Genomic DNA, 6,000 nt, shown 5'->3' with positions numbered 1-6,000 from the left:
ACGCCGAACCCGCTTCGCTTTGCTTTCCAATCTCTCATCCTTCCTGACAGTCCGATCGCCTCCATTTTAACCAGAAGGCTCTCCGCAGTCGAAAGAGGATTAAATTGCCACCATATGCATCCCGAGATTGCGTTTCGATTAATATTTTACAAGTTCTTTTCCTGTCTGTGCTCTGCGTGGATTGGCTGGCTAGCTCTTTTGTTTGGAGGTGAAATGATGCTGAAGTGATGCTGCGTCGCTCTTTCCACCCTCTGTAGATCAACATCGTCATCACCAGTATGGATCTGATCGAAGAGCCCAATATGAAACAATTTGGACTAATAAAACCGGACTTCTGTCAAAATCTTAAGTGTTTATAACGCTGTTCGAGATAATACTTAAGTTAACGCGTCATTGGCAGGTAAGGGTTAGTTGTACAGTTCTCTTTCATGGTTAATGTGTATTTGTTGACCGAAGCGGTATGTTTTTAAATAAGACATCAGTAAATATGCATGAGTGAAATGCTTATTTGCGGCCCTTCCAATTTTGGTTGCTGCTTTATGTGCCTGTTTGTGGCGATGATTATACTAGCAAATATTTTAAGTATGGATGGGAGCTGGAAAATGTAATGTGTAATAATATAATAATAACAAACAACAACAATAAATATATAAAAAATAACATGCATTACATATTTTACATTAGATAATAATTTAATGATAAAAATAAATGTAAATTAAAATATGGATGAAAGTATTTTAAATTTATAATTGCAAATATTTCAGTGTATTAGTTTTTATACAGCCTACTTTTTTATTTTTTATTATTGTTGCATGTACTACAAAATTATTTAATAAAAATGTAGTAGTAATTGTTGTGCATAAACAAAAGTAGTAGCATGTTTAATGGTCTTTAAAAAACATTAAATAAAAATAACCTTGTGTTCCCTTTCAAGAAGGTAACTTTGATGCTGCGTCAGAAGCTGACACTGGGAGAACCTGTCTGGGTGGGACTTTGAAACCATATATCATCACGCCAATTTGATTGGTTGGTAAAGCTTAATGGTCCGCCTATGCTGACTTCATTGTGAGCATATAAGCGGAAGCCCAGCTTCAAATCATCAGAATTGTCCTTTTTCAGGGCAGCATAGACATCTCTCGTGCTTCTCGGGGGCCAAATGAGTAAGACCCAAGAGGAGAGGATATAGAGCGCAGAGATTTTACAATAGCAGTTTCCCTGTTCAGTAGAAGCGCTGTATATAGTGTGGGCTGTGCCTGAACGTGACGATCGGTGCCTCACAATCGGCGCACATGATGCGATCGCGTTCGGTGGAGATGAAAGGAATGCTCGCTGGGCTCTCACTGGGTTTTCACATAAGCTTAAGAACAGGGTCAACTGGATAAAAGAGCATGTGGGTCGTGAGTTTCATAAGAATAAAATTAGACTCGGTTGCCCTGTCGGCACACATTACCCACTAACGCATTCAGTCCACTCTGTTATGAAGCTTGAGAAGGTTTAAGCCAGAGAGAGCCCTGCCATTGAAAAAAGGTGAAAGGTGTTCACCGTGCCTTCAAGCTTCGGTGCTGCCCCTTCCGGAATTGCACGTTCGACTAGACGTTCTTTCTATTAATTTAGAGTTCAAGTCTCTAGTGCAATCAACTTTGCGGTGCTTATTAAAAGTGCCATGCCACGAATTGGCACTCTGGTGACCAAGATCTCTGCCCATAAAATTGGCAGGTATATGGGCGGCCTGGTGTCAATGGAATGACACCCCAAGCTAAAATTGTCAGAAATCTACTTCTCACTTTCCATGCCGTTGTGAGCTGGAAACAAGATGTGTGATATCGTCACAGTAACACTGGATGGCCAGCCCAGCTTTTACTGTTGTTGCCGCCATGCCAGAAGACTACCATGTAACAACACAGAGGTTTTAGGTGTCACCTAAACAGCCCCTTGGTTTTCCAGTTGTTGCGAGCTGGGAACGAGTTTGTAGCGTGACACAGGTCATTACGATGTCTGTTTTTACTGTGTTTTTACAAGCAAAGAATGTCCCACTGGGTTGTGCATGCTATTGCGCTCGCATATGACTCACAAGGCATACAATGTCCCATGGGCAGAAAAGCCCATTCTACAAGGAGTATGGCCTCCTCCTGGGCATGGGCAAAGGACAAGCCTCTAGAAGACATATGTCTGGCTGTAGGTTGGGCTTACCCTAACACCGTTGCCAGGTTTTATAACCTGCATGCAGTACTGCCGCTCCCTATACGCATCTTAGGCAGTCTGTGTAGGGCACCAACTCCCTAGGGGGACAGCATCTTACCCTTGGGGGGCACCAGAAACTCCACCGGCTGCCCTTCCTTGTGCGTTAAATGTTATTCAAGGACTCAATAGCAATCTCGGAACACAGATGATCGCCTTGCATTTGCACCGCTCACAACCCCCCACCCGTGGAATGTGGAGCTCTACATAGGGCATCAATTTGGCCAGCGCTGCCCCTGCCTGCATGTATCTAATCGGTTAGTACTGGTGTTAAACTATGGTCTCTCTGTTCACACTGTGGTGAATGAGAGCATGTGTACAATGTTTCACTACCTTGTTGGCTAGTGTCACTGTGCCAAAGCCAGTGTTTCACTACCCTGTTGGCTAGGATCACTGTGCCAAAGCCCTTGGCCAGGCGATCCCTCCTTCCCACTAACGGGGAATATGTGTTGAGATATTGCTCCACTACCCAGAATGGCTAGTGTCTCTGTCTTGGCATCGAGCCATTGGTTTATTGTTTCCACCTCCCTTTCAATTTCTCAATATGAAGATGTGGCTAAAACAAGGCTTTTGACTACCCTATATGGCTAGTAGGAAATTTCATATCAGTGCTACAGTGTTATGGTACACTATATGGACAAAAGTTTGTGGACACCATATGTGCTTGATGAACATTTGATTTCAAAACCTTAGGCATCAATTTCCATGTTTGTTGTAATAAAAGCTTCCAATTTTGGGAAGGCTTTCCACTATACTGTTTGTAGTAACATGGCTGCAGGGATTTGCTCTCATTCAGACACAAGGCTATCAGTGAGGTCAGGAACTGATGTTGGTCGATGGGGCCTGACTTACAGTGCTGTTCCAGTTCACCCCAAAAGTGATCAGTGGGGTTCAGGTCTGGGCTTTGTGCAGGCCAGTCAATTTCTTCCACGCCAGACACAGTAAACCATTTCTTTATGGACCTCACTTTGTTCACAGGGGCATTATCATGCTGGAACAGAAAAGGGCTATCCCCAAACAGTTGCCACAAATTTGGAAGCACACACAGCCCAAGCCATTACATAAAGAAACATTAAGATTTTTCTTTACTGGATTTAATGGAGTAACCAAATTTGTTAATTAGAAGGGGGTGTCCACAAACTTTTGGCCATATAGTGTATACAGCTTCCGTAGCATTAGCTTCTGACACACGTCAAAGTTACCTACTTGAAAGGGAATGTCTTGGTTACTTTGCATAACTTTGGTTCCCCGAAAGGAGGGAACGAGATGCTGCATAGATGTGCCGCAGTTACTGATTTTTCGCTGTCACAGGACAAGAGATACACTCTCTTTCCCATCAGTTGGAAAATCCTGGCGATGTGAAGCTGGGCTTCCGCATATGCTCAATATGATGTCAGCATAGGCGGTGCACAAAGTTTCACCAGCCAGTCAAGTTGCATCATGGTATAGGGTTTCAAAGTCCCGCCCCTTGATGGGTTCTACCATAGCATCAGCTTCTGATGCAGGATATCATTCCCACTTTTCAGGAAACCAACGTTACGCAAAGTAAACGAGACGTTTTTGCAGCCATTTATATTCCAGTGAGACTGTAATAGTATAGACACCAGGCAGTGATAATGTGGTCTCCCAGATACATACAGGCACTGGTTGTGTATGCGAAAGATGTGCCTGTGGAAAATGTACGTATGTAATTTCAGTTTGGTGTCTGTATCTGACACTAAAATTAGACCAAAATAAGAAAACATGACAAACCCACTTTCCATCAGGACTGTAAACAACCCACACACACAAACACACAGAATCATAGAGACAAACACAAATACACAGAAATTCTCTCTTTCTCCATTTTAGTTACATATTTGTTTATCAACTGTACACATTATTTGCTATGTAGGCTTAGCAAGGCAGAAACTTGACAACAGGTAATTCATTTATGTTTGTTTACAGTTATGTTTGTTTGGTGGGTCATGGAACTTTCCATTGACTTCTGTTGTTTTTATTCAGAACTCATAAACCCAATCCTCACAGAAACCTGTATGCTTTCTTATATTTTAATTAAAACATTATGCGGTATGTTGCTTTCCTCATGTGGACTGTTGTATGTGGCTGATTTCAGCCCACTATCATTTTGGGGTCATTTGGTACCCACACTGTAGGCACAACCTGCCCCCCTCCTCCCATATACACACACAAACACATTTTCAGCTATATTAAACGGTTCCATTCAGCTTAATTCTAGTAGGATTGATTTCTTTGTGTTTGTGTGTGCATGTTTGTATTTTGGTGTGCACCAGATGAATCCTGCAAATTCTAAACACTGAAACATGGTAGTCTGAGATATCCACTCTATTCCAGCACTGTAACATCACATGAGCACATCCCTGCTGAAAAGACCAGCGTTGCTGGTCACCAGTTTATGTTGTGTTTTGGGTGCTGATCCCCCAGCATGGGATTATGATGTGCTGGTGTCCCCTTCAGGCTTCCCTAGCTTCATCAGAAAGACCATGCTGCTCAACCTGCTTCACCAGCTAGGTGTTACTGGTGAAAAGCATGGCTATGCTGGTCCACCACAAACCAGCACTAGCCAGCAGAAACCAGCCCAGACCAGTATGGAAATTGCATGCTGGTTAAGCTGGTCTTTTTAGTAGGAATATCCTCACATAGGAATATCCACTCAATCCATGAAAGATTTATGAGTCTAAATGTGGCCCAGACCAAGAAGAAAGATCATGATCAATCTTTGAGTAGGCGCGATTACTATTGGCAGACTATCAGAGCTTAATATAGCGCCTTAGTGGACTTCACACCCTTACATTAACTGTGTAAACACTGCAGTACAAATCAGCCGTGGTCAGACAGATGTTTGTTACTGTGGATATGGATGCTGCTGTGAAATATGCCCGTTTTGGTTTATTGAAGAATCAACTGTGATTTGAAATGTGAAATTGAAGCAGGATGTTGAATTGATGTGAAATGGACGCAAGAAGTGGCGATCATGTCACACTGTCGACAGGTTTAAATGTGTTTTTCTACTCCGATAATGATATAGGATGCATTTGCTTTTGAAGGATTTTCAGTTTGTTTATTGGGTTGCTTATTTAAAGGGAATGTTCCAGGTTAAATACAAGGTAAAGCCAATGTAAATGGGGCTAAACTATTGGTCCGATGTCGGATTCCAATAAAATGGCTGAAGGTTTCTGCATTGTTCTGTCTTTTCTGAGCGCTGAAGCAAAAACACTTATTATTAATTTGCACTTTATCAATTGACTCCGTTATTAATTTTATCTGACTCCAATTTTAAGTTGAACCTCTAATTTAGATTTAAGCTCTAACTGATTTCTGATAATTCTTTTAATTTAATCTTTTTAAGTTATTGTTTACTCTGAATTGTCCTAACTTTCATTATCCTTTCATTCGGGTCCCGATTGTCGCTCAGAGTCATATGCCGGCCGATTAATTATATAGATCTCACGGACACAAAATCGCCAGTTCCGTTCATAGTCAGCAGTTGGAGGGTTTATTAATATCATCTGGTTCGGCCGCCTACTGCTTGCTCATAACCAGATGATAGTTTTATTTAGTCACGTTTCATACAACTTGCTAAGATGGTGATAAGCAGTGACTGGTAGTCTTACGTGGTTTTCTCCTATTCATAAGCTCCAGTAATGATCATTATCCTGGACATAAGTTTGCGGTAACAAAAGGCGTCCCTCAAATCTACCGATGATAAATGATTTTGGAGGAATATAGCATAAATCAAAA

The 6,000-nt window shown here is 41.8% G+C and overlaps 1 protein-coding gene across 2 annotated transcripts in view; it reads left to right on the top strand.

Annotated features, from left to right (window-relative positions):
• The window catches only part of LOC127443154 (G protein-activated inward rectifier potassium channel 3-like), a 28,039-nt gene continuing 22,039 nt past the window's right edge, over window positions 1-6,000 (top strand). For both annotated transcript variants that reach the window (XM_051701705.1, XM_051701704.1), the window contains exon 1: window positions 1-400. The gene's annotated coding sequence lies outside the window, so the exon portion shown is untranslated. The remainder of the gene's footprint in view (window positions 401-6,000) is intronic.

This window comes from Myxocyprinus asiaticus, chromosome 6, assembly GCF_019703515.2.
Source record: "Myxocyprinus asiaticus isolate MX2 ecotype Aquarium Trade chromosome 6, UBuf_Myxa_2, whole genome shotgun sequence".
NCBI lineage: Eukaryota > Metazoa > Chordata > Actinopteri > Cypriniformes > Catostomidae > Myxocyprinus > Myxocyprinus asiaticus.
This window is presented reverse-complemented; position numbering and strand designations above follow the sequence as displayed.